Source organism: Aulonocara stuartgranti, assembly GCF_965226115.1.
Source record: "Aulonocara stuartgranti genome assembly, chromosome: 3".
NCBI classification, from domain to species: domain Eukaryota; kingdom Metazoa; phylum Chordata; class Actinopteri; order Cichliformes; family Cichlidae; genus Aulonocara; species Aulonocara stuartgranti.
The window spans coordinates 17019198-17047025 of NC_138941.1; the positions used below are offsets into that span (position 1 = coordinate 17019198).

The following is a 27828-nucleotide window of genomic DNA, read 5'->3' on the forward strand; positions in this document are numbered from 1 at the left end:
TTTCCTGTTTCTGTTGACTCAGAGTTGTGAAATGTTCTTTTATTTGATGCACAATATGAAGTTCATAATTTTCTTACAAATAAAACTCTAATGACAAACATGAACAGCTGTGCTTATTTCTGAGACATGAGTTTTTGAATGTGTTCATATTTAGACAGTGTGCATCTGTATGCTGAAACTGTAATGGTGAACCTGAGGTGATGGTCAACAGAAGGCAAATATATATCAATATAAAACAATATTGAAGTAATGTCTTTACCCTCTGCAGCGTGTGGACGCTGTGCACGCAATCACCTTATTCACTGTAGTAAACATGCACCGCTAGCTCACGTGACTGACTGTCTCCATGGTTACATCGTATATTATTAGCTATGCAAACAGCTTCCAAAGATGCCGCCATAGCTCTCTGCAGCTGTAACACTTTCACACTTTGCAAATCATTTCATGTTTTTGATAGTTATGAAGACAGAATATGTTTTTAAGGTCATGCTAGGCGGTTGCTATGGTGGTTGCTGTGGACTTGGGTGGATCGCGTCCGATTCCTGTTATTAGCTGTCCGCCGCAGGAAGGCTGCGTTCCATTTACAAGTAGTGACAGTCTGCCGCAACTCGAACTCAAACCCCGCTTTGTTCTGTAATTATAGGCCTTTTATAGCCGTTCATGACACGCACACACACACATAAAGCACTTTGCCTCACCATGAGAATGCAACTTTACCTAACCTAACCTTAAAGTATCTGATATAGGATAGAAAAATGAAGCAACCAGAGATTTAATGATGAAGACTCTGGGTTCTGTAGTTCACGTTTTACAGTCCTGAATGACTCTTTGCATATGATTTATTGAAGACGAGTTTAGAATGCACTTTACATTTAGACTGTTGCTGTTTAATTTTTTACATTGTTGTGGTGTTATGTCATGAATAAGGTTCACCTGCTGGGGGTTTGATGGATCAGCTGGACAATACAGTCAAAGACAGACTTCATTCATCATATGCAAGAATCCTAGTTGGATTTTTGTTGTCACTCATGTTTTTGAACCAAATATTGAAAACAATTCTGACAGACTGGATACCTGGTCAGGGTGTACATTACCTTGTACTCAAGCATCCCAGGACAGAGCCCTGCCCCACCATGAGCCTGGGTGGATACGTGGTTATAATATAAAAGGACCGATACTGAATATGAATATTTCATGAAAATTGAATTATAATACAAATTAGTAATAAGGGTTTCTCTGCACCCTTCTCTACCCCATACTCAAAGAGCTGCGGGCAGAGAGGGTGACAGGAGAGGATGGCACTGAAGAGAAGATGCTCGGTTTCTGGAGTCTCCTGCTCCTGTCAGTATTAGTAGGATGCATCTGCTGTGTCTTCTCGTGGATGCTCACCTACCTTGACTCGTTCCAGCCTGGTATGAATTTCCCAACACTGCGGACAGTGGCCCACATCAGAGACGTTTAATATTGATTACATATGTCTGAATTGCTAACCCTAACCCTAGCTCAACAGACCACAATGCCCTGGACTGTCAGTATTATTACATTCTGTGAACATAAGTACCTTTGATCACAGTTTATGTTGTAAAAGAGAAGGAATATTGAAAAAAAGATCAACATTGTGATATTATTTCTTCCAAACTGACCAGAAACATGCTTGTCAGACTCTCACAGCAAAGGATCAGACTCACTGTGCATGACGGCTCAGGCCAATGATGTCTGTTAGATTGTCAGTTGTTTAGTGCTTCTGTACAGTTAGGGTCACCGTCTCTATTTCAGAATAATTAATATGCTGAAAACACTAAAAGTTGATTGTCTTCCAATATTCTGACATAATTAAAAAACTTTGACTTTGTAAGTACATATTATTAGTCCTATGCCAGTATGAGTCTTCATAACTCCTGCTCCTGAACTTTAAAATTGACCTGATGAAAGATCATTTACAGTGGCACTCTGTCAGGATCATTCTGACTGTAAGATCACTGTATTAATCTGAATCCTTCTGAAATGTGCTGTGAATGAATGCTGATGCAACTCACTGTGGGAAAGCTGTTAATAAAATGAGACACATGCAACACATTCACAGAGGAAGAGGACACAAAGGGAGGACACGCAGAGGCTGTGTTGAAGTCAGAAATCCAAATCTTTATTAAAAAACAGGCGGCGGTTACAAACAGGAAGACAAGCAGTCCATCAAACAGTCTACAGGGTCAAACATACAGAGAATTCAAACAGCAGTAAAAAATAACGACACTGAAAAACTTAAAGCAATGTGAGACGCAATAAAAGGAAGCAGCGCAGTATATTCACTGAATTATCATCAATTACAAAAGAGAAAAACGACGATTTCTAAGGATTATTTTCTTAAATGCAGTGAGAGTGTGGCTGGTAAAGATGGAAACATACAGAATGTAAACTGTGTGAGTTTGTGAACTTTGTTAGAAACAAATGAGGTAAAAAAAAACAAAACAGACAAAACACAGAAAGAGGCTCTCAGTATTCATTAATAATTAGAAAGAAACATTCTGGTCGTGGATTTTTACAGTCTTAGTTCCGCTCGCTGTCATCATTATAATCATCATGATCAATGGCGAGGTCCTGAGGTGGGCGGGGCTGTCTCTGGTGATGTCACCATGAAGGAACGGCATCTGGCACGTGTTGGTGAAACATCTCAGTACGCTGGTGTAGTTTCCTCTCCAGCTGTTTGACATGTGACACTTCAACATTAAGGGGAAGAAGAAGAAACAGTGTTATGTCAGGTGACCACATGGTTTCTAAAGTAACTGACAGGAAGTAACCAGGCCGTAAGAAATGGATGGCATGTGTTTAGAGTTACTGGAGTTGGGTAACTCTACTTACCAAAAGCAGCAGCACACAGATGAAGGATCAGATGCTGAATGTTGCAGGAACATGCTCATGTGTGGTGGTCATTCAGTGCTGCAGGTCAGAAAGTCCAAGACTGACATGCTGCCCATCTGAGAGTTTGAAAACACACATGCAAAGATTTATTTTGTGTTACAGTCAAAGTTGGATGTTCATTTTTGTCCTTTAAAAATGTTTGTGTATTTGAAAGCACTAACATTTAAGGATGACTTGGATCGTCTCCTTTAAAGGGGAGACAAGTGTATCCTCTGATCTACGTCACTTTACCTGGATGATGACTCCTCCCCCCTCACTCAGAAACACTCCTAATATAACCAAGCAAATAAATAATATTGAAGATTTACTTACATCATTACAAAAACATCAAAAACATCTCCCTTTGATTCTATTTCTCCATTCCTGCTGAACATCAGGCAACAAATATCTCAATAAATCACAGTAAAATGTAAAGCACATATTTTCTTTGTCTAACCTCTGCAGAGCCTCTGTCAAGAAAACACAACTGTAAGCATAAAACAAATATACATTTCATAACACGTCACTGGACAAACCTCGGTCAGTTGATTTCCTCTGTGCAGTGCAGACGAGCATCAGTCAGCAAGTGACTCTGCTGGTTCTTCTGAGGAAACACCACCGTCTCTCCACACCGTCACCATCTGTGAGCACAAACTGCTGCTCTGCTCTGCCAGCATGTAGGAATCACATATCACACACAGGGGTGAAGAAACATCAGAGCTCAACTTTGGATACTTTAGATCAAACAGATCAAAGCAGCTCTTAGTTTCAACAATCAGTGAGCAGACAAACAATGATACCAAACTGATTCTGTATGAATACAATATGGTATTTTCAATACAGCTGTCAAATTAATTTATTAAAACTAATACAGATATATGTATATTTTTTTGATAAATTAGTTTGCTAAATTATAAGAATATATATATATTTTTTTCATTTAACAATTGCAACTGAAAGAAATTAAATATTGAACAAAAATATATTGTCACATTCTGAGCATGCTCAGCACGCTGACAGACTTGAAGTTGCTACAGATTTTAAGAAGTGATAATTATAGGGAAGAAACTTCTCTTTTTCATCCGTTTAATCAAACATTTGATGCCTCAGCTGTCTCAGTCTATACCGTTCTGCAACTACAACTAACCTGAGGCTTGGATTTGGCTGCAGGTGCCCCTGTACATCCTTCTCAGCAGCACACATGTGGGTACCATTTAATCCCACTTCTTCCTGAGCTTTGCTTCATCACAAGACCAAAGGTGGCGTCCCGTGTCACAGTCTTATCATCATCCAGAAGAAACATTTGGAGAAACATCATGGAGAAGAAACATTTACGCGCCTCCTGGTTTTGTTTTCTGATCCTGCAAAAAGACTGAGGACAACAAAGCCCAGAGAACACGAGATACACAACATCCAACATTCAGACTCAACAGCCTCCATAAATGAAGAGCACCAGGTTGGTTCAGTTATAGTAGCTATAAGCATACTTCACATTACTGGGTATGAATAATAATGAGGAGGCAAACTTTGAAGATGCAGAGCATGATGTCCCATCATCAGACTGTAAACAAACATCCACCAGGCTTCTTTGTTGCCAAAATTGATGATTCTCCCATCAGGGATCAGTAGCGTGTATTAACCTGTGGTATAAGCAGCAGTCACTGAAATATTACTGTTTCAGATAAGAAATCTAGCACATAAAAGCCAGGGTGGGAGGGATCTCTGCAAACTGACTTACCTCTGCAAGTGTGAAGCTCAACAAAAATCTGACTCTCCAGTCACAGACAAACAAAAACTCCAGCTGGGAAATAGAAAACGCTGTCTGGGTCCTGCTGGATGTTGCTGGGCAGAGTCCCACATTAGCAGAGTGCTTCTTGGTCCCACTGACCCATGTGGACAGCGACTGTGGAGAACTGTTCTGGAAAACAGAGAAGAGAATTAAAATAACAAAAAGCCAAACAGGATTTCCACAAAGACTCTCTTGGAATCAGCAATCAAAAAATCACTGGTTCATATTAAATATGAACAGGTTCCTTAAATGTACGCAGTTCAGATCTGATTTCATTTAATTTCCTTCACACAGCACATTCGTCCAGGCTGACAGGTAAACATAGAACTAATCTCAGGTAACATGACTCAGAGTAGAGATTCAGTAAGAAAGGTTGCAGGCTCTAATATTATTACCACACAATCCAAGGACACACCAACAGCTCAGATTTGTAGAACTATTTAAACAAATGTCTTCTGAATATTCAATTCATGTTCACAGTGGGAGGGTGGGGGGTGTCGTGGAATTTTTTAAATAAAGTCTGCAACACAGAAAGAGCTGAGATCAAGCTTTTTATTACTGCGCCAACACACATCAAACATCACAGTTCAGTCATGTCAGCGCTGCCACAGAGGTCGTGCTCCTCCTCCTTTATGCATTCCAAGGAAGAGGCAGGAAGTTACAAACTGATCACACCACACTTCACGTGTCTCGCTATGAAACCTAACGCATCAATGGTTAAGCTGTTTTGTGCCCTTGGCCTTATCAGCACCTGTAAAGGGAGTTGTTTTCTCAAACTGCTGACGCTGAAGTAAGTTCATCTAGTTTTAGAAACTTTCACTGAACAGTTTATCACAACTAAGCATATGCATAAGCACTTAAATACTTTACATGAGAATAACGCAAAAAATTCTATTAAAAAGGCTAGAGCCTGTCCCAGTAGTAGTAGAGCACACCTGGACAGGTCACCAGTCTGTCAGAGGACTAACACAGAGACAGACATCAGAGTAACAAATCTATTTAAAATTAATGTAAGTTTGCTGCAGCTGTATGTATGAACATGTGTTTCTGTGCTCACAGTCCACCTCTCAGGAACCTGCAGTTCACTTTTAGTCAACTTTAAACATACCTCACAAAAGGCTGATGTGGCTGGATCAGTAGTCTGATTTAAGTACGATACCTTTGGCCAGGGATTCATCTGGTGCATCGCTTCACTGCAGTCTTACGTATTTTCCCCACACCTGAATAAAAAATACTGATATATACAAATAACAGCTTCAGCTGATGCAGCCTGACTCAATCCTAAATGTTCAGCACACAGAGACACAGAGGTGCCGTTTAAAGTTTAGTGTTAACCTGAGTCACTGATCATTTGCAGTATTACAGAGTCTGGCAGTCTTTGCATGATGTCCACGTCACTGTACGTTTCTAGCTGACTCTCAGGTGTGACAGGTGTGCCAGCAGGAAAGAGTAACAATAACCTGCATCCTGAGGTTTGTCATGCAGGATTAAAGAAGCCAGGCTTTGTTCACACAGCTAGGATTGTATTTTACACTGACCCTGGGTCAGTATAAGAATCATACAGTTTAAACAAAGCACTGAAACTTGCACATATTTATTACAGATGCACTGAAGCTAATCGAGATATTTGCTGTCAGTCTGTGGCTGCGATTAAACACTTTACTGGAAACTTTATTAACTAGTAACTTCATCAGTCATGACAGAAGCTAATATTTCTGTGCTAACATCGTTTAACCAGTAACAGCTTTACTCCAATATAAGCTAACGTTTACACCGTAACTTTAAGCTAGCACCATAAAGACGGTAAAACACGTAATAATATCTACAAATGCATCTTAAAGCTGTTATATTAGCACTCGGTGTATTACTAACATAACCACATTAACATTACTGACACTCGCTGACTTCTAACAGTCATTCTATAAATGCTGTCCGTTTAAACGGTCTTACCTGTACACACTGCATATCCACCGGATTCCAGCCAGAGTGGATTCTGGAGTCTTCCACGCTCCTGTTAGTGATCCTCCATCTGGATGGATGAGAACAACCTTCTGAACAATCTAGCAGGAGATGGCCCATATCTATGGGACTGGTTTGTGCTGATAACGCCCATTGTATGGACTGATAACAGCCGAAGCGGGTGAATAAAGTCACCCAGTAGCTAGCTGTGCCATTACCCAGCATACACCACTCCCTCCGTAAATGCAATAAACGATACAAAAGTTTCGTTCTACCTGTTGGTCAGGTAGTTGTTTACATTATATAATTTATTGTGTTCTGTATACGTCACTACAATGTGATTTGGAAAATGTCTAAATATATAAATATACCGACAACAGGCACTTCAATCGGAGGACCCTTCACGTCAATTCCCGACGGAGGGGGGTACCCTGCGCGTCCATAAGTGAAGCAGAGGGAGCCTGACCATGCGTCACACGTTTGACGAGTTGGGAGTGAGAACGTGTTGTTAGTTCAGCACACTCAGTGTTGCATAAAGACATGCGAACATGCCATCATCCATTCTGGAGCCTACTTTTAAAAAGAGCGAGCTGTTTATTCTGGCTGAGTAGCAAACAGAACCAACCATGAAAACCTAAACTGGGAAAACACTCGGAAACCTTGAACACTGGGAATATGGAGACACAGGGGTAGGTGAACAGACACTCTGACAAAGGACAGAGGAAAACAGAGACAATATATATAAGACAAGAAGTAACACAGACACCCTTTTCGGTGACAAAAATGAGAAAATATCCAGTGAAAGGCAGTTCTCTTGGAAAAACTGCCTTATTGATGTCAACGGTCAGAGAAAAATGTCTGATAGGAAGGCAACCGTAGCTCATACAACCATTTGTTGCAACCAAAGAATGCAGAAGAGCGTTTTGGTCAGCTAAGAACAGGAAATTGAAGCTACAGTTCTCAAAATTTGACATGAGAAGATTGGATAAATGTTGCCTGGTCTGATGAGTCTTGATTTCTGCTCTGACATGCAGATGGTCGGGTCAGAATTTGGCATAAATAGCATGAAAGGATGGATCCATGCTGCCTCATGTCAGCTGTGCAGACTAGTGGTGGTGGTGTCACTGTGGGGGGGAGGGGCGGTATTTTCTTGCTGAAACGTTACATAGTGTGTGTGTGTGTGTGTGTGTGTGTGTGTGTGTGTGTGTGTGTGTGAGAGAGAGAGCTTGAGAGAAGCTGAACTTTATTCAAAGTGATTTGAAACAAACTGCAGCAATAAGGGCAAACTAGTGCACAGTTATGTTTACGTGAGCGTTATTTTGTATGCATTTGTACAGTTCCATAACTGTGAGAATACATTGATAGCATTTAACTCTAGTAACAGGCCTTTGTACCAGTAAGCATGAAAAAGTAGGGAAAAGAACTAGTATGTAAGCACTGACTAGTACTGTAAAGTATATGTGTATATAGGGCAATCGTGGCTCAAGAGTTCGCAGTTCATCCTGTAATGGAAGGTTGCCAGATTGAGCCCCGCCTCCGACAGTCTCGGTCGTTGTGTCCTGGGGCAAGACACTTCACCCATTGCCTACTGGTGGTGGTCAGAGGGCCTGGTGGCGCCAGTGTCCGGCAGCCTCGCCTCTGTCAGTGCGCCCCAGGGCAGCTGTGGCTACAATGTAGCTGCCATCACCAGCGTGTGAATGTGTGAATGACTGAATGTAGTGTAAAGCTCTTTGGGGTCCTTGGGGACTAAGTAAAGCGCTGTACAAATACAGGCCATTTACTGTGCATGTGTTTATGCTCAAGTGTATGAATAAATTAGTCAGTTTTAAACAGTTGCAATTTAAACAGTAGAAGAGTGGCACTATATTTATATATTTATAAAGAATTTCAAACAACAATTAATTGATGCTCAAAGCAGGTTTATTTAATTAATATCCAGATTTCCAATTAGTTCCCAATTCATTCAGCAGCAAATCACATCACCAGTCACTTCAAGGCTATATGTATTATTGTAAGGTAGACCCTACAATAATACATACAGAGAACCCAACAATCATATGACCCCCTATGAGCAAGCACTTTGGCGACAGTGGGAAGGAAAAACTCCCTTTTTACAGGAAGAAACCTCCGGCAGAACCAGGCTCAGGTCGGGGCGGCCATCTGCTGCGACCGGTTGGGGTGAGAGACGGAAGACGTTTGTTGTAGGTCTGATTGAAGGACTGATGTGATGGTAAGTTGTCTGCTGCTCCGCTTTGAATATTGAGAGATTAGTTGATGGATTTCAAGCCAAATTGTGCCCAAGTTTAAGACCACATTCATTGGTTGTTTTTGTTGATGTTATTGTTTTGGGCTTTTTTTCCACAAGAATTTCTAGCTCCCCTAGAATTCTGGCCACCCAAACGATGATTGCTGCTGAGAGAGCACAAGGTTTTGTCCCCCTGTACTATTCATGTCCGTGCAGGGGGTTCTCCTTGAGAGGCCAGGGTCGAAAAAGGGATGCTTCAGAACCTCCGAGGGTGTTATGCGCTGATTTGCATCCAAGGCCAACATTTCTTTGATTAGCCTTACAAATAATGATTGGCCATTTTCCGGTCCTCGCCTAACCTTCAGCAGTTGTTCGAGGTCATCGAGACGCTTAAGTTTTATATATCGAGTTTCCTTGGATCGATAATCTGTCTCGTATTGAAATTGTTCTGGGGTCTTAAATGTCCAGCGCTGTTCGTTGTGGTTATCCTCGATGAAATAGCTGTCAGTGTACAAGCCAGACTCTAGAAGATGATCTGGTAGCTGACCCTGGGTTTCAATTATGAATTTCAAAACGTCATAATCGTCTTCCCCAGGATAGAGAGGCACCCCTGTAGCAAGCTCCACAGCTACCAGCCCCAGAGACCACATGTCAATTGCTTCATCATATGGAATGCCAAGCATAATCTCAGGTGCACAATAACCAATTGTCCCCACACAGTCACCAGGAATCACTGCAGAGGTGTTACATGCGATGCCAAAGTCTATAAGTTTGACTCTGACTTGAGACTCACTGCGGTTCACAACCATGATGTTGACAGGTTTGAGGTCAGCATGCACTATTCCCACAGAACCCAGGTGGAATAGAGCATTTGCGAGCTGATGCAAAATTGGCCTGATTTCTCTCATTGGGAGACCTTGGTTATTCCGGTCCCCTATGTAGTCTGACAGGCTTTGGTCGAGGAGTTCGAAATTCAAGCAAATGCGCTCTCCATCGAGGAAATAGCCGTTCCATTCGACAATGTTGCACCTGTCTGGATCCAAGCGTCTTAGCTGCTCCAGGATGAAAATTTCCAGTTTTGCCTGGAGCAGAATTTCAGGGTCACTCTTGTTGACTTTAATAGCAACAGTTTGGTTCTTTTTTGTATCGCGACATTTCGTTACAACACCAAAGCTTCCTTCTCCAAGGAAAGCCTCCACCATGTGGTGATCTCCCAAAATGGTCCCTTTAGATATTCCAAGCTCATCTGAGCCGAAAGATGGGTTGGCTGACATGGTGTAATGTGTCTGTTTGCGCTGTGGATTGGTGAGAAACAAAACTGAACTTGTTTTGGTTTCTCTCGTAAATTGCTCTCAAAACTTCTCGAAAGGGTTTTAGTTGCTGCAGGTCAACGTCCGTTAAGCATAAAGTAACAGGTGAGCGCTCCTATTTATGGATTTTGGGATCAAAGCAAAGTTATGACGTCAGAAAGGATCAAAGCAAAGTTACTACGTCACAAGCGATCAAAGCGATTCTCATATGTGCGCATGCGCACATATGAGAAGCGATCGAAGGTTTCTAATATGTGCGCATGCGCACACACGTGCTTGTTTGTGTAATATTGTTCACACTAAACTTGATCCTAATCAATTTAATATCAGTCAATCAAAGAAAATGTTAGTTTTGGAAAATTTTAAAATGACATAACTGACAGTTAAAACATTTTTTGTTCATGTATTTGTATTTGTATTGTCTTCGGGGGTTTTTTTGCATACCATGTCAAGCTTTTCTGTATATAGTCATGTCGTAGATTTCGGAACAAACAAGAAATTGAATTGGATTTTAATATTGCAGTGCTTGGGTTTCGGATTTGGTGCTTAAAACTTCTTGAAACTGTAACCGTATTTCATTCACCACAAATAACTATCTGATTGAATAGTTTTCTTATCAGATAGAGAAATAAAACGAGTCGCAAAGTCTAAAAGCAACATTTCTCTGCCTGGGCTGTACCTCTGCACGTTAGTCTGTTTCAATGTGTGACCCCCCACCCCCTCCCTGATCAGTCGGGGGTGAGGGCGCTAATGTGCCTGGAGGCCGTTTTAATGAGTGTTTGCTGGAAAACGAAAAATACAAGAAGGATTTGTACGTTTTCACAACGGGGGAGTTTGCGTAAGTACTAGTAAATAATTTTCTCGAGTGTGTACGTTACACATGTTATTTGTTTAAAATTGGTATTATTATTTTGCTAGCTAGCAAACTCACGGGATAAAGGATTGAAGTGCACTCAGTGCGATACAATACGGTGCCGCTATTCTAACAGTTAGTTATTGCAGGGTAACTTGTAGAATATGCTGTGAATTGAACCAAGATTACACAGCAGTAGCAGTAATACGAGTTACTTCCCTCAAGTGAAAGCGTTAAACGTTAGCCCGATGCTTAACTAGCCAACGTCAGGCTTTCTGATTGAAGGCTAAAAGCGACGTTGTCACCAAGTAAACAGAATATTGATGATATTTTTGTGTATCGCTGCAGCCTTTTCAAGTATTAACCTGGTGTCTTTGGGAACACCTTAGGGGGAAATGACGGTAATATGACTGAACCGTATGGGAACAAAGAATAGTCACTTTTTTGTGCTACCGAAGTTTCCTCGCTTTCATTCAAAATCTGTTTATCATTAAACAATTGAAACATAATGGCTTCAAGCTGACATTGAGGCCTGTGGGGCACTATCAGCCACTGAGACAGTAGACAAGTGACTATTTCACACTTTAAGGCTGCCTGTTTAAGGGAGATGAACAGTACATTATAACTGTACATAATAATATCAATGATGATAGATTAAATAAATGGGTTTTTGAAAGACGCTTGTGCATTTTTAAAGTCTAAAGTGTTGAATTGATCTGAGTATGTCATCTGTTCAAAGCCTCTCCCAGTCAGTGCTGTTCTCTATGCCTGTCTTACTCTACATGATGTTATTAGCACAAACACTTTAAAGGTGATAATTAGGTCTACAACAATAACACAGACTGCAATGTAGTTAAGCGTCTTACAGTTAGTTTTGAATGAATGAACTTAAAAAACAACACAAGCAAAGATCCTTCTCCTCCTGTTTTTTTGTCACATAAGAAAGAAGCATCAATATCTGATGAGAAGACATTAATTTGGCCTTTCACGTGGTCTTACTCAGGTGATGCGAAGTGAAATATGCATCCTTTTTATGGTAATGTGCTGGAAAATGTTGAAAATGGACATTAAACGTGCTCACAAAGTGCTTGAATTTGACCCTGAAAGGTGTATGAACCCAGAAAAAGTCACACTTGGAGTAAAAACCTCTCATAGCAAGTTAATCATATTCAATTGATTTGATGCTTTCAGCACAAAATTTAGCCACACAGTCAGGACAGCGTCTGATTTACCTTCATCGGTAAACCTGTTTATGCAGTACATAGTAACAGTGTGGCTGAGTCCTCTGGTTCAAATCAGTTCCAGTACATTTGGAGATGTAACGGTGTGTTCACACCGAACGCGATGGACCCTAAAAAAATGTCCCAAACGCCCCTAATTTGACGCGTGCACATTCGCACCTCTACGCGTGTCCAAGAAAAATCCATCGCGCCTCAAAATATCATATTTTCTCGCATGTGAACCGGAAATGTGGGAGGGATGTGGGAGGAAGTTGTGCCAGACCGGTATCTTTGCAAGATGGCAGCTGTCGAGCTAGCGCTTGAAGAGAGAGTCTCCTTTCTCTATGTACTGTGGAGAGCAGAGCAGCGGCGTAAAAGACGTCCTCGCTGTACCTGAGTCCATCATGTCCTCCAGAGGCGTGAGCAGTTTGGTGAGTTTCACCATTTGCTCCAGGAGCTGCGCCTGGATGACGGCCGGTTCCAGCGATATCACCGTCTCTCACTCGGCCAGTTTGAGGACCTGCTTTCCCGCGTCGGTCCCAGAATCGCCCGCCTAGACACCAACTACAGACGCTCAATCCCACCTGCAGAGCGCCTGTCCATCTGCCTGAGGTTAGTAAAAGTGTTTAATACGGTAGTCCTTTATTGATACCTGTGCTAATATGCTAAACCATCCAGTTATACACTGCTAACATGGATGTGCTATGCTAACAGTGAATGCTCTCGGTGTTCACTGGTAAGGAGACGACTGTTTATAATATTTCTAGTGATACTCAGCTCTCATCAAGTCCTGATTTAATTCGATTTATGCCGTTATCAGTGTTTGCAATGATAGCATGGCTATGGTGTCACATCAATGTATGCGCTCGGTGTTTGCTGATATCAAACTGTAGCATTAGGACCACTGAGTTAACCTTTGTAGTGATACTCACTCCTTTTTATTTAGACCTGGTTTGATTCTGAGATAGTTGAATATTTGTATATAATCCCTGCAGCTGTCAGACTCTATAGCAGGGGTCACCAGCCTTTTTTAAAACAGAGTTAGATAAAACTGAACAGTTTGGTTCATCTTGGTAAGCTGTCTTATCAGATTAAGGGCTACATGTCAACATACAACTCTTTATTTCTATTAATGTCTTACTTCATTCCTACCTGATTGACATGTTTAGGAATTATGAGTGATTGGCACACTGTAGTTGTAAAAGTTGCTACCAATTAAATTATGATATGTTAAAGTTAAAACAAAACAACTGTTTTAGATATGATCTAATATACATTTTGTGATTATCCTTATAATTACAAAATGTTTTATGTAAGATTTAAGTTTTGTGATTTAAATCTGACATCACAAAAGTATTTTGGAATTTGAATAATGTATTTTGTAACTGCAGTACACATAATACTGATTTTGAACAATTTTGTCCAGGTTCCTTGTCACCGGGGACTCCTTCACGACCAAGTGTTCAGTTTCAGAGTCGGTGTGTCAGATCACCCCCCAGACAGCGACGGCCATCTGGGACTGTCTAGTGGACGACTTCATGGCTGTGCCTTCACCTGGAGACTGGCGGTCCATCACAGAGGGATTCCAGGAGCGCTGGAACTTTCCTCTGTGCTGTGCAGCTCTGGATGGGAAGCACGTCCAGACAAAGGCACCCCATATATCATATAGGAGACACACATTGATATACACTAAATATTTATTTCATTTATTTTTTGTGGTGCCCAAATTTATGCACCTGCCTGATTTTGTTTAAAAAATTATTGCACACTTTCTGTAAATCCAGTAAACTTCTTTTCACTTCTCAAGTATCACTGTGTGTGTCTCCTATATGATATTTAACTGACATTTTTTATTGTAACAACCAACGATTTATACAGGAAAATAATGGCTTTTAACAATGTTGCCCAAACTTTTGCATCCCACTGTATTAGTATGTTTTGTCATTAGTATAATATGAAATAAATTCTACATGTGTCAAGTCGTGTGCCAACATTTGCTGTGTAGTAGAACTGAGACATTAGTCATTATAAACATTTATTTGAAATAATATTAAAATTCTCAAACAGAAAAACATTAAACATAAATATAAGTATTTACAGAGAGACAGGAATAAAAAGGACCAGCTGCTCTCCAGAGCAGGAACAAGGCTGAGGAGGAAATGCTCCATTGGAGACTGGTGTGGCCTCTTCAGGGACTCCAGGATGGCCAGCTCCAGCGCCGATGGACCGTCCTGGGACCCGTCCCTCATCTGCCTCGGAGTCGTCCTCTTCTGTGGGCCTGTAAAACAGCACAAAACACAAAGAAATGAGAAGACTGCTACTAGATTTTAATTTCAACATTGAAAAAACAAAAAAACAAAAACAGGATATAATCAGAAGCCTGTCATGCTTAACTTTTGAGAATAAAAGTAAATCTTTCTTTAAAAGAACTCTGTCCTGCTTAACTTAAAATTATATAAATTAATAGAAAACAATAGAACGAAAAATATTCTTGTAACAGTGCACATTTAGTGCATTTAGTGCAATTGGCTTCAGTTGAGGTATTATTTCAGCTTTTCTAATGCTAATCAGCTGCTCCTGTTTGTAAACCCGCTTGTTCCCATGATTACGCATCATAACTCATCATCATTATTCATCTATGTATTACTTTTATGTATTAGTGATCTATTTGTTGTAATCATCTATCCTTGCAGTTGTTTATTACACAAAATAAATTATATTATCACACTTCTGGCCACATAGCGCTGATATTCACTGCACATGCCCATATTAACCTTAACCAGAGGGTTTAAAAAACAAACCAGTGTTTACATACCATATCTGCTTCTGCCGTGGCCTGGTGGACAAGAAATTGGTTAAGGGTTCCCCGAGCTTTCACGCCCCTCATGTTCTTCATGTGCCCATTAGAAGCATGCCTATGGAAAAAGTGCGCCGGCACACAGTGCAGTGCGCTTTATAGGTGTTATGGTGACCTTTTCCAGCCAGGTGTTTCCCTTTTCCCATTCCTCCCTGTACTTTTGCAGCCTTTTTTTCTTTCTCTGAGCGAACAAACATTGCTGCTCTAATGCTGGGCTCACACTGTGCGATTTCTGGCCCATTTTGAGACGGTTTTTGAGTCGTGCGACCGATTTGGTGATCGGCCCGATTTTGGCCTTCATCGTGCATCGTGTAGTATACGTGGGGTAACGAGAAGCGATTAACACCTCGAGCAGCTCCCGATCATCAATCGCTCGTGAGCCGCTCACACTGCTCACGCGCAAACACGTAAACGTCGGTGAAAAAGACGGAGCAGCACGGCTGTGCAGCGTGTGATCTGGACACAAGCGATGGAGGCACAACTTGTAGAACTTTGGAAAGCTCATCCGAGCCTTTTCGATGTGGCATCACAAAATTATCACGACCACAACAACCGTGAAAATAGTTGGATTTACACTGCTGCTCATTCACAGCTGCCTGATCATGTTTTTCATTAGCAATTTAGCAAAGTTGATGGTGGTGGTGTGTCTGTGTGAGTGAAAGACAGAGAGAGCGACAGATTTTCTGTTATAACCTTCATGTTATGGAGGCACAGTGTGAGCACTCGGGTCGCATCAGAGCATCGGGCGGTATAGTGTGAGACCTGCATCGTGACCTACCAACTTCTAACCCCTGCGAGTCAATCGTGCAGTTTGAGCAGGAGCTGAATAACGTGACTGAAAAAATCGCACAGTGTCTGCCCAGCTTTAGGTGTACTGTCGTCCGAGACTTGCACGGCAGTGTCGGCGTTTGTTTCCCTGTTGGCCATGCTTCTTGTTGTGGTCATCTGTTGTCTTCCGGTATTTTCTCCGCAAGCGACCTTTCCTCGACCAATGAGATGAGCGGTAATCTGAATTGTCATACTCGAATTGTCATAAGTGTGCTGTCAGCTCATTGGTCACAAAGCAGGAGAGGGGCTGGGAATTATGCTTTCAAACAAAGCGTTAATTCCATTAACATTTATAGACTACTTTTGATTCTCACTGTATTACGGGACAAAGTGCGTCCCTTATTAGCTCAATACGGGACGTGTACTTTTGTTTCTAAATACGGGACAATTCCATTTTTTAAGGGACGGTTGGTCACCCTAGTTAGAGGAGAGCCGATTTCTATTTCATCTCACTCAATCTAGGTGGGAATTTTGACCCCACGTCTCAATTTAATTACAGAGCACATTGAATGTCTGGATGAGACTTTAGTAATGAATTCAGGACTGTGTGTGTGTGTGTGAGATACACAATTGGGGCTGCAGAGATTGGAATAGTTTACCTTCATTTTAAATATCACTGCCCTGTGCACATTGTCGGCTTTAAAATTCAAACTTAAAGAGTTTGTAAGTAAACTGGCTGAGATGAGACAGACGATGCACCGGGTCCTCGTCTGAGTGCTGGCTTTCAGTTGTGCTGTCTCTCTTGCCCAGCCATGCACACACAGACACTGTGCTACACTTACACAGTGAGACAGATGCTCACAGAGACGTCCAGATACATTTTTTCCTTGCTGGAGGTCATCTTGTGTTTTTTGGCCCACTGTAGCCTCACACCGAGCTCCTGCTGTTTTTTGAACACTTTAACAGCTAACAACTTTTAGCTTCCTGTTGAACACACTTAAGTGGTCACTCACTTCCTGAGCCCTGGGCAATAAGAGACGTTTTGTGTTTTAAAATTTATTGATATGTTTGATCCTTTCTGAGCTGCGTTAATGAAGCAGTCATTAGAGCACCATGTCCGCTATAATAGTTCTGTAGTTTGATGCTTGAGTCGTTGCAGACTTGTTGAAACTCCCTCACCCGTCAAAGCAGCGTCTTTGTTATTCGAGTCCAGCAGATGGCAGTGTTTCACTGTCTGACGGCTGTCTGAAGCTTCAGCTGGATTATTCGTTTAAATGAGATCGTTTTATAAAACTTACAACAACAGGCCTGAACCTGCTTAGCTCCAAAGAGCTGGCTAAACGATGGGGCATGTTCAGAATCTTCCTGAAGTTTAACAATTTCCCAAAAAGCTACACAAAGTGAATTTCCATATAAGACAAGAAGGAAAGAACAGGGTGTGACGTGGAAGGGGCACTCTGGCAAACAAATTACTGCTTTTATTAAGTTACAAAACTCGCAGTCTTGTTCACGAGTGATCGGAGAAGGGAACAGGAGATCGACAGATGGATTGGTGCTGCGGCTGCAGACTCTTTACCAGTCCCTCTTTACCAGTCGATTTACGTCCTTACCCTCTGTCACAACGGGACTGAACGGACTCACGCGTAGGCTCTGAGTAGGGAACAATAAAGGTTTTTTTATTTACAGAAGCACCAGGTGATCTATTTACACAGTGGGGAAAAGACGGGTTCCGGGAATCCACACACGAACAGGAGGGGGGAAAGACACTTGCAGTCCACACACGCTCCAAAGTCCTCACTCCATCCACGCTCCACGCTCCTCTTCACACTCCACAAGAAGCACAAAAGCTCGCTCCAATCCTCACACACTTGATCGCTCAGGTAACACCGGGGCAGGTCCAGGGAAATCTATTCACAGAGATGCAAAAGGTTACTGTAAGAAGAGGGCAAGGGCATGAGCCCACAGATGAGCTCCGCCCAGGCAGTGAGAGAAGGAGGGAGGGAGAGAGCGGGGACAAAATCAAAACAAAGAAACACATGTAGCCACACTGAGGCGACCGGGTAGACACAGGGACCCTGACACCCTCGCCTTTTTCACAAATGTCATGTATGAAAATCTATAATAACTCCAGTTATACGGATATCAATATCCTCATAAGTGAGGATATTGATAAAACTGATTTGAACTTTTACTGATTTCTGTTTAGATATAAATTGATTCAAAGTGGTCAGATATGCAGATTCTGACCTTTCCTCTGGCAAATATATAAACTCACTGAAAACAGTTTGACTTTTCAGAGAGTTTCCTATCTATCTGTATTTTTACTTTAATAGTTAAGCACGATTAACATTTAGGAAACAAAAATAAACAAGTTAATAAATGAAATGAAATAATACTGATTTATATATTCACTCTGTTTACTTTTTCGATATAGAAATACAATGAAGACTTCCATTTTCCTGCTGGTGGCGCTCTCTGGCACTGTGCTCTGCATGACTAACGGACGTGTTCAGAAATTCGAAAACCAGCATATCATCAACATGATCCCACAAGGGGGATGTGATGATCTGATAGCAAACAGAGATAATAATGGTAACTGTAAGCGCAAGAATACCTTTATCATTGGTGACTTTAATCAAGTTAGAACAATTTGTGATCCAAGCAATTGTATCAATGCAAATAGAAATCTTTATAAAAGCCCCACAGACGTGCACATTCTGTATTGTAAACTGCTGGGACAAACAACCGATACCCATTGTACACACAGATACAGATGAAAAGGCGTATTGTAATTGCATGTGATAAAATCAATCATTTCCTTCAGCCTGTGCACTTTGAATGTTGCTCTTGAGTTGAGAGATGCTGTCAGCTTGCTGCCATCTTTAAACATCACTTCATGATGCTGGTTTAGATGCTTTATAAGACTTTGTTACGTTTCTTAAACAGTGATGAAAATAATAAAGAGGAAATATGAGAGAAGTGATTTTCAGTGAATGTTGAAAAAATACCACAATAACAAAAATGATGGCAACACTGCTACACTTTGCTTTCTTAGCTTGCATATTGTACATTTTCACAGTTGTTTCTGATTGGCTCCATCTTCTCTCGTTGTCACAGCTGTTGCTCAACTTTCAGCACTCATTAAATTAAAAAAACAACAAACAAAAAAACCAAGCTGCTGCTGGTAAGGTTGGCATTCTTGCAAGACTCAGTAACACAAAACAAATAAAAAAAATGCACATCCCATGTTTATCCCATGTGATTCCAGGCTGAGTTTATGCATTTATGCTTATTTGTTTATAAAATATTATAAGCTGGTCTGAGGTCATTTGTTACTAAAGAAAAACAAACAAACACTGTGTCATTATTTAATCCACTAAAACTAAGACACAATGCAGAAGCAGTGTGTGAAAACTAAGTGCACCTTCACTGGTGTAGCATCTGCCTTAGAAACAATGAACTCAAATGAAACAGTTTAATCATCTCTATGTGCTAAAGGCTCATTTTAATGCAGCATTAATCACGTTGCTTTAACAGTGCTGCATTTTAATAATGTTTATCACGTTCTTTGTAGATTTTAATTATCACCATCGTCGCTGTGATAACATGTCTGGTTGGAGCAGGCGGCACTCAGGGATCATGTTGTGTGGAAGAAGAGTCATGTGATTTTTTTTTAAAGCTTTTTTTATATGAGTGCACAGAGTGTGAAACAGAAAGATAGGATTGACAGAGAAAGCTGATCATGTCTGTTGTGACACCTGCAATCTCTGACTAGAGTTTTAGGTTTTGTCAGGCAGCTAACACAAAGAAAGCCTGGCTTCATTGTACAAATACAACTTACATATACAACACATGACATATTACACAGAGTCATTATTTATTCAACAAAAACTAAGCCAGATGCAGTTTTTGGATTTTATTTCAAAATGTTCTTATTCTGATTGTTTACTTAATATATTTAGACACATTTGGTTTATTTCTATAAAAATGATATTTTACACAAAACTTCAAATAGCTGCCTGCAAACATGGCTCTTTATTGTAAAGCCAGGTATGAACAACAACCTGCAGCTGCATGCTGTTGTGGTCATTGGTGTCACATTAGGTTCTGAACCACAAACAGAGAAGTTTCTTAGAACTGCTGGGCTAGTAGTGATGGGATTTCCGGCTCTTTTTAGAGATCCGGCTCTTTCGGCTCCCAACCGGCTCTTCAGGTTGTTTTGTTGCTTTAATTAATTTATTATTAACAATAATATAAAATTATGCACAAAAGGAATTACTAACGTAAAAAAGTGGTTTTATTTGTATATGTTTATATATAAATATATGCAGTGGCCCCTAGAGACAAAACACGTACAAACTCCAAAACACATTTCTAGCATGAACTGAACTTCCAAAGCAGAGCTACTAGATCACTTAAATTACACAATTGAAAGCATGTGTGTATTGTTTGTGTATTTATACACAGGCACTCATATATATTCAAATAATTTAAAAAAAAAGTTCATCTACCTGTTACTATCACACACCAAATCCGGTTGTTGGTACTTGCTGGCTTGTGTAGCCATTAGGTAACAAAAGCTCAACACTGCGCCCAGCATCCTGGAGCACTTCTGTTGTCTTTTGTACGTGACTTGAAGTTTGTATGTGCTTTGTCTGTAGGGACCACTGTAAATATACTTTTATTTATTCACTCCACATAAAATGTAGTAAATAAATCATGTAATACAAAAATCAACTATTCACATTTCAACTTTGAACTATTTAAATTTTCAGCTTTTTCCTTTTACAAATTTAAAGTGAAAACAACACAAAACACTGCAAACCACAACCCAATTAAATATAAATTAAAATATGAAAACATAAAGAACGGTGGCCAAACGGAAGAAGACAGTCTATATTCTTAGCAGCATGCACAGCATGGTTCAGACTGATAACACTACCAAAAGGAAGCCAAACACTGTCACCCTTTACAACAAAACAAAGTGTGGCGTGGATGTGATGGACCAGATGGTTCGGGAGTACACTGTCCGCAGAGGAACACGGCGCTGGCCAGTTGCCGTGTTTTATAACATGATTGACATGGCAGCACTGAATGCACATGTGCTGTATCAAGCATGCACCGGGACGAAGGAAATACGGGTGGACTTCCTGGTGGCGCTTGCAACAGAGTTGGCTCGCTCTCATGTAGCTGCGAAGAAGGCAAGAAAAGAACAGTTGCTTCAGACACAACCCTCCACAACGAGCCCTGGAAAAAGAGCCACGTGTCACAAATGCAAGAACAATCATGCCACTGTGCGATGTGTTCACTGCTACAGATACACATGTGGTAAATGCAGACTACAGATACCATGGCAGTGCCAGGATTGTGAGTGATTGCTGAAAATGTTGAAATGTACTCACTCACTTTTTATTATTATTTGTACATATGTGTACAAATGGTTGGTTTTTTGTACTGTTTTTATCAATAAATGTCAGCAACAAAGGACCTACACCCATGTGTGTTGATTTCTCCCTAAGATGGCAAACTGAAACACTCCACTCCCCCAACCCCTCAATCACTCACCCCCACTCCCCTCCCTCCAGAATTCCTAGTTAACAACCTAATATACATATGAATGACTAGCCAATTTAGCTTCCACTTCCAGCATTTGACTGCTCTCCGGCTTTTAAAGGTAGAACGGTAGAAGCCTGGCAATCCCAGTGATATGGCATGATGACAGTGTTTACAATTTTGGCAGGAGAACAAAAGATAAATATTATAAAATACAAGACATGAAAATCTCAGGGGTCAGGGGTCGGGGGCCCAAGAAGTCTGACCCGCAGATTCCAGGTCTGACTTCGAGTACATAAAATATCATCTTTCTTGTGGGGAAGGAGCCTGAGTTAGAGCAGGAAGTTACACCATATTGATATTGTTGGGGTAGCCTCAATGCCAGTGTTGGACTCTCCGGTTTCCTTGAAGGAGGTTTGACTTTGTGCCATCGTTGGCTGGACTCTGTGCTCATTGATATCCCAGTATCAGTGAGTTAAGACACCATGCATTTATTTTCTGTGTGGCACACAACAAGAAAACAAGCCAAGAGAGAACACATCAGCCTCCAATGACAGTTTATTAAAAGGTTTATTGGAGGTTATTTGTTGTGTTATTGAACCTGTGTGCTAATGAAAGAGTGTCCTTAATAAACGTACTCCATAAGGAAGTGTGTTCACAAGTGCACAGAACACATTAGGGCACAGGTCAATGATCGATTTTACAATTGTATTGTCAGATCGATGGACACTTTCGGATACTTGGATATTCAGGTGATTAGAGGAGCAGAGATGATCAGCTGATCAGGATTTGGTGGTGTGTTGGATCAGGTGGTGGAGAGATACAGGACAGGCCTGACATACACAAACGTATAGTGAAGGTGCAGAGGCTCAGATCTGTGACATCGTTAAGTCCCAGCTCAGTGTCCATATTTGCTGTATCATCCATGTGCTCTCTGGCAAACTTCAGACGGGCCTGGACATGCACTGGCTTCAGCAGCGGAACACGTCTGGCACTACGGGATTTGATTCCCTGCCGTTGTAGTGTGTTACTGATGGTGACCTTTGTTACTTTGGTCCCAGCTCTCTGCAGGTCATTCACCAGGTCCCCCCGTGTGGTTCTGGGATCTTTGCTCACCGTTCTCATGATCATTTTGACCCCACGGGATGAGATCTTGCGTGGAGCCCCAGATCGTGGGAGATTATCAGTGGTCTTGTATGTCTTCCATTTTCTGATGATTGCTCCCACAGTTGATTTTTTCACACCAAGCTGCTTCCTATTGTAGATTCACTCTTCCCAGTCTGGTGCAGGTCTACAATACTTTTCCTGGTGTCCTTCGAAAGCTCTTTGGTCTTGGCCATGGCGGAGTTTGGAGTCTGACTGTTTGAGGCTGTGGACAGGTATCTTTTATACAGATGATGAGTTCAAACAGGTGCCATTCATACAGGTAACGAGTGGGGGACAGAAAAGCGTCTTACAGAAGACGTTACAGGTCTGTGAGAGCCAGAGATTTTCTCTGGTGCAAATTACTGACCTCTGTCATCATTTTAAGTGGGGGAACTTGCACAATCGGTGGCTGACTAAATACTTTTTTGCCCCACTGTATGAATGACAGGAAGTGTCCAGTGTCACGTACCGATATTAATGACAACAATGATGGGTCAAAGCAACATATGATGAACATTTATTATGATATCCTGATAAATGTAATGCAGCGGGATAACTTCTACAGTTATTATGTTAGTGATGATGCCTCTTTGCTTTTCATTTATTCACAGCTTTGTGGCGTACGATGGAGTGTCAGGGCCACATTAAGATGATAACCTGCCACGGCTGCAGTACCCTCTACAACACGGCTTGTGTCGATGATTTAGTGAAGCAAACTGATCATCTGTCTCATTGTGTCTTTTGTGTGTTTGGTTTTGTGTTTTCAATGAACTGAAAGCCCTCTTTAATGCACGAGGGTGTGACCATCCACATTCTCTCATCTGTCCAGTGTCAGCCATTCATTTTGTGCAAATGGTCAAGTCTTCCAAGTGTGCGTGCTTTTCCTTCTGACCAGATGCAGCTTTTTGCACCATAACTTTATTGTCCTGATACTGATCCCCACACTGTGTATGTGCACTAAAACAGCAATCATTTCACTGCTCAGGTTACAAAATGTCATAAGATGCTGCATGGCCATACAAGATAGACTTTTGGTTATCAACAACTCTCTGAGGCCTCAACTGTGAAGCAGAACGCTGTCTTATCCGGCTAACTTCAAGAGCCAAGTTATCCTTTGAACCTAATCTGCTCCAAAGCAATTTATGTTCCAAATGTGAGATCACCAGGTACAAGATCACCACCTACTAACCAGTATGACCAAAAAAGAACAAAATAAATAAAATCCCCGATCCTGGAAGGTCCCTCAGACCGCTGTGTGCAGAGAGTAGGAGGGTGTAATATTTTTCAGCAGAGTCTGATGTCTTTGTCTTTCCATGATTAACAACGATAATGAACATAGATTCTCTACAACTTTACTTTTTTGGAAGTATTAATTTATGATCCTAAAGCAGGACACCTGCACTGTAATTAATGACCTCACATCACATGTTTAAATTATGCTTTTACATTTAACCTTTTAATCAGACCAACAAAAAGCTCATACTCAATTTTAGCAGCAGTCATTGTGACACTGATGATAAAACTTGTGTAAAATTGCAAAACTGTAAAAAGAAATTAAAAAAATTAAAAATAAAATAAAATCATTTTTGTAGCTCAGTGTTGAAATTACAGTTAACTTCACTGGTTGGCTGTTTCACCTGTAACACTTCAAAATAACATGCTAAGGTTTAATAGGTTATAAGGAATATACTCTGAGCCCCGAGCAGTGTTGTGCTAATAAGAGACGTTTTGTGTGTGCAGTGAACCAGTAAGTTTTGTATTTCATAATTTATTGAGTTTCTATTATCCTTTCTGACCTGCGTTAAGGAAGCCATTAAAGCACCATGTCCGCTGTAATAGTTCTGTAGTTTGATGCTTGAGTCGTTGCAGACTTGTTGAAACTCCCTCACCCGTCAAAGCAGCGTCTTTGTTAGTCGAGTCCAGCAGATGGCAGTGTTTCACTGTCTGACGGCTGTCTGAAGCTTCAGCTGGATTATCCGTTTGCTATGTTTGCCATGTTACAGTGGGGAGGAAAAACTCCTTTTTAACAGGAATATCTAGACATGAGTGATTACTGCAGTGGGGCACTATCTGTGCTATCTATAAGAAATGTTAGCAACAATAAAACTCTGAGGATCAGGGCTCCATTTCACTCCAGTGTTCAGTGGCATTTTAAAAGAGTGAATACCGACGCTGAATGTCTTTGTAAAGCAAAAGCACTTTGTTAGCCTTTACAGAGCAAAGCTATGGATCAATGTCCAGTGAAGAAAAATCGAGGTGGCCAGTCTGTCCTTTCCTAACCAATCACAGAGCTCCTTACATTGCACCATGTGGCTAATTTACGTTTTACTGATATTGCTGGGCTGCTGTCAATAATTTTGTCTTTATATTACAACAGAGCATTGACCTTTAACCTGTTTAATTCATACTGAGTATTTAAAAAAATGTATTGTCATAATAAATTCTGCCTCACTGAAACACCATTTTGCATTAGCCTCTATCACCTGACTCCTCACTGATGATATCACTGCATGAGCAGGCGAGCGGTAGCGGCGGGGGGGTGTAGGTGAAGCTCGTGAAGAACAAAATTCTGTACGAGCGGACGCAGTGAGTCCAATAACCAGGGGTAACTGGAAATAAGGTGTTGTAGGTTGGCTTCCACAGTGTAAAGAGACGCTTCTCCCTCATGCTCTAACAGCTGGTAAATCAATTTAGAAGCAGAGTCGATAACGGCCTCCTGAAGCTCCCTAGGTGGGGTGACTGCCGCTGGATCCATATCTGGCTGGTCCGCACTGTCACGGCGGGTGAGGAGAGCCGTGTGAAAATAATAAATGAGGATCCAATCGCAGGCAGTAGTGGAGAAGTGAAGGTGGTTTATTGAACACAAAAATAAATATGGACAAACAGCAAATGGAGCACGAACTAAACTAGACTGGAAACAACTAAACTACAGAGCACAAACACATGGGTGAGACATGGCGGATACACAGACAGACCAGCAACTACAATGACAGAGGACACGACTTAAATACACAGAGAAACACAGGGGAATTACACACAGGTGGTGGACACAGCTGGGAATAATCAACAAGACGAGACAGAGGTCAAACTGAACACACTCACATGAGACGCAGACCTTCACAATAAAACAGGAACAAGAAACCATCACACTAAGACGCAGACTCGACATAGAGAGAGAGACAGAAAATGACACATGGAACTAAAGTAAACCTGCAAAAACATGACAACTCAAAATACTGGGTCAAACTGAGCCAGAACTGTGACAGATTTTCTATAATGTTTTGCTTGAGCATGTCCTGCTTTTCTGTAATGTTATTTCTACAGTTTTAGCAGTTCTTCTCGAGGGAAAGAGAAAGATGTAAAAATCTTATACGTTATATATGTTAAATAACATGTGTAGTGCTCACATGTAATGCAGATGTTAGCTTTGATCTAACCAATAAATCCTGATTGGATGTTGTTAGCGTTAGCACTTGTGTTTGCTTCCCTGCTGTACAACAGCATTACCAAAATACAACTGAAGAAACAAACTCAGTTATGAAAAGTTTGTGTTCAGTTTGCAGTCGCTGAAAATAATTACACCTTTGGGAATGACATGGAAATGCTCCCACACTAAAGATTGGGTTTTGTTTTGGGGATTTTCCATCTTAATTTATCTGTCTTATTTGGCTACATCTACGACACTGCTCTTGCCTATGTTTTCGTGGCTGCTGCTATCTGTATTTTAATATATATATATATATATGCAATGAAAATTCCCGTCTCGCCCCTCCCGGCAGTCTGTATACTTTAAGCTCGGGTAGTTTTTACACAGGATACGGGAGGATTACTGAGAAGAACCTAAGCAAACACGTGACAAGTTTTCAACAGGAATGAATGACAGTAAAAATGTTACCTCACAGATCGTTTTCATGCCATCAGTAAGGAGCTGGTTTCAGCTGGACTGGACACACTCAAATGGCAAAGAAGGTTGTGTAGCCTTTGCAGAGAAGATGAAATGCATTCATGTAAATCAAAATGCATCTTTTAATTGAGGTAGAGGTTTGTCAGAGATATTACTCTCATAATGTACCTTTGTCCCAGCTGATTACCTTCATTAAACAGCAGGTTGCAAAAACCTCTTGTGTACCTCTTTTCAACCACTGGGAGGCGCTACAGCTTCATTCCTTTCACACTAAGGCAGCGGTAGGGAACTCCAGGCCTCGAGGGCCGGTGTCCCTGCAGGTTTTAGACGTTCCCTACCCCTGCACTAAGGCCTTTGAAATCTTCATTAACACTGAGCTTGAAATTTCTATCAGTCGAATGCAAAGGAGTCCTGTGGTTGTAGGACAGAGGTAGGGAACGTTAATCTGCCATCATTTAGATTATATGACAACAACCTTCAAATCTGAAGTCTCAGAAATCTGCTTCATGTACAAGTTCCTCCAATAATCAGGGCTAATATCACCAAATTGTACATAAACAGACTTTTACATGTTAAATATTTCTCAAATATGGGGAAAAAAACAATATAAAATACTATATTATTAACAAAATATCTTAAGATACAGCTACAAATTGCTTGAAACATTTGCAATGAAATATATAAAACAGCTTTATTGTCAGTGAGGACAAAGTTATAGTGATGCTGTGCTGGAGTGTTCAAAAGAAGACAGAGACATGAAGTATAAATATTGTATAATATTAAATATAAGAAAGAACAAAGTTATAAAAACATTAATAATTGAAATCTGCAACAATATTCACATAAAGTGTAAAATACAGAGTTAACTGTTTAATAGGTAAAGTTTAGGTCTTGCAGTCGAACAATGATCCCAAACACAGCAGCAAATCTACAGCAGAATAGCTGAAAAGCAAAGTCCAGTCAAAGTCCAGACCTCAACCTGGGACATTCAGAGAGCTGTGCTTAAATAAATGCCCACAAACCTCAAAGAACTGAAGCAACGTTGTAATGAAGAGTGGGCCAACATTCCTCCACAACAATATGAGAGACTGATAAAGTCAAGCAGAAAACAATTAGCTCACATTTGTGCTGCTAGAAGTGTTTCTAAATGGCCTGCATTTGTATGGCGCTTTTCTAGTCCATAGGACCCCAAAGCGCTTCACACTACATTCAGTCATTCACACACACACATTCACACACATTCACACACTGGTGATGGCAGCTACATTGTAGCCACAGCTGCCCTGGGGCGCACTGACAGAGGCGAGGCTGCCGGACACAGGCGCCACC

The 27828-nt window shown here is 41.1% G+C and overlaps 1 protein-coding gene and 1 long non-coding RNA gene across 10 annotated transcripts in view; one reads left to right on the forward strand and one right to left on the reverse strand.

Annotated features, from left to right (window-relative positions):
• The window catches only part of LOC309702568 (uncharacterized protein), a 1257380-nt gene that overhangs the window by 756122 nt on the left and 473430 nt on the right, over window positions 1–27828 (forward strand). The gene's annotated exons all lie outside the window — the stretch shown is intronic.
• LOC309702632 lies at window positions 2122–6881 on the reverse strand. 9 transcript variants are annotated; one of them, XR_014275641.1, is made up of 6 exons: window positions 6635–6881; window positions 4393–4813; window positions 4043–4267; window positions 3432–3562; window positions 2857–3185; window positions 2122–2714 (listed from the first exon to the last, which is right to left on the reverse strand). It is a non-coding gene; the product is annotated as an uncharacterized lncRNA (long non-coding RNA). The 9 variants fall into 9 exon arrangements; XR_014275642.1 differs by having other exon boundaries at window positions 4383–4813; XR_014275646.1 differs by having other exon boundaries at window positions 2857–2972; window positions 3078–3185; window positions 4043–4813.